Source organism: Octopus bimaculoides, chromosome 5 (assembly GCF_001194135.2).
Source record: "Octopus bimaculoides isolate UCB-OBI-ISO-001 chromosome 5, ASM119413v2, whole genome shotgun sequence".
Classification (NCBI taxonomy): Eukaryota; Metazoa; Mollusca; class Cephalopoda; order Octopoda; family Octopodidae; genus Octopus; species Octopus bimaculoides.
Window position 1 is genome coordinate 118087132 of NC_068985.1, and position 1461 is coordinate 118088592.

Here is a 1461-nt window from a genome sequence, read left to right on the forward strand (position 1 = left end):
TTTTTTTTTTTTTTCATGTTTCTTTTCTCTTCTTTCCTTTTAATTGATCAAGCACCTGCATGGCTATGTGATTGACAAGCTCACCTTGCAACCTCGTGATTTCGGGTTCAGTCCCACTACGCAGCACCTTGAGCAAATGTCATCTACTACAGCCCCAAGCCAAACAAAGCATTTTGAGTGAATTTGGTAGCCGGAAACTATGAGGAAGCTCGTCGTATACCTACCTACCTACATACATACATACATAGGCTAAAGACCCCCTTCGGTCATAAATGACTATGGTGATTGCACCTAGAAAGTTCCCCTCCGAGGCACACATCCAGGCAAGGTTGTTTATGGAAGACCAGCAGTCACCCATGCATACCAGTCTCCCCTCTCCGTGCCACCGGTGTTGCCCAGAGGAAAGGTAAACGTCGATACAGCTTGGCACCAATGACGTCGCAACTCATTTCTACAGCTGAATGAACTGGTGCAATGTCAAATAAAGCGCCTTGCTCAAGAACACAACATATAGCCCGGCCTGGGAATCGAACTCCTTACCTCATGATTGTGAACCCGACGCTCTAACCACTGAGCGATGTGCCTTCAACACATGCATACATGTGTTTGTGCGTGTGCGTGTGCGTGTGTGTGTGTGTAATGCGTTTGTCTTCGTTCCCGTAACTTTCCGGTTTGGCAAATAAGAGTGATAAAATAAGATTCAGATTTTAAAAAAAAAAAAGAAAACACTGGGGTCAATTTGATCGACAAAACCTTTCAAGATGGTGTCCAAGCATGGCCGCAGTCCAATGAGTGAAACAAGTAATCGATGGAAGATATTCGTTTCGGCCCTTCTGAGTTCAAATCCTATCGAGGGCAACGTCCCTTTTTATCCTTCAGGCGTTGATAAATGATGTACTACTCGTGCAATGGGATTTATTCCTCTGCTCGTCTCTCTATGGAAAACATCATGGATGGTCTTTTAGCTGTGGTGGTCATAAAGTCTCTCTTGGTTTACTACAGAATGTTGCATACCACTATATAACGTGCTGCGTGTTAATTCGTGGACAAAAATCCTTTCTGCTATAGGCACAAGGCCTGAAACTTTGGGGGAAGGAGCTTGTCGATTACATCGACCCCAGTACTCAACTGGTACCTAATTTATCGACCTAGAAATGATGAAAGGCAAAGTCGACCTCGGTGGAATTTGAACTCATATTGTAGTAACAAGTGAAAAACCGTTAAGCATTTTGTATACCACTATATATAGTGACAACCAAACTTAACGGGCCAAATTGAATTGACCAACTCCCATGGGTGATGCTGGGAATCCGCACTGCCCCAAAAGAAAATCTCATCACTTCCTCCGCGGAAATAGTGTACGGTGCTCCCCTTACAGTGCCAGGAGAGTTCCTTCCGAATACGAAGTCAGGCCCGGATGTGAAAAGGTACCTCGCTCAACTGAGAGACAGCGTGGGCCAT

The 1461-nt window shown here is 44.9% G+C and overlaps 1 protein-coding gene across 1 annotated transcript in view; it reads left to right on the plus strand.

Moving 5' to 3' along the window:
- The window catches only part of LOC106883645 (MRN complex-interacting protein), a 17078-nt gene that overhangs the window by 870 nt on the left and 14747 nt on the right, over positions 1 to 1461 (plus strand). The window lies entirely within an intron of this gene.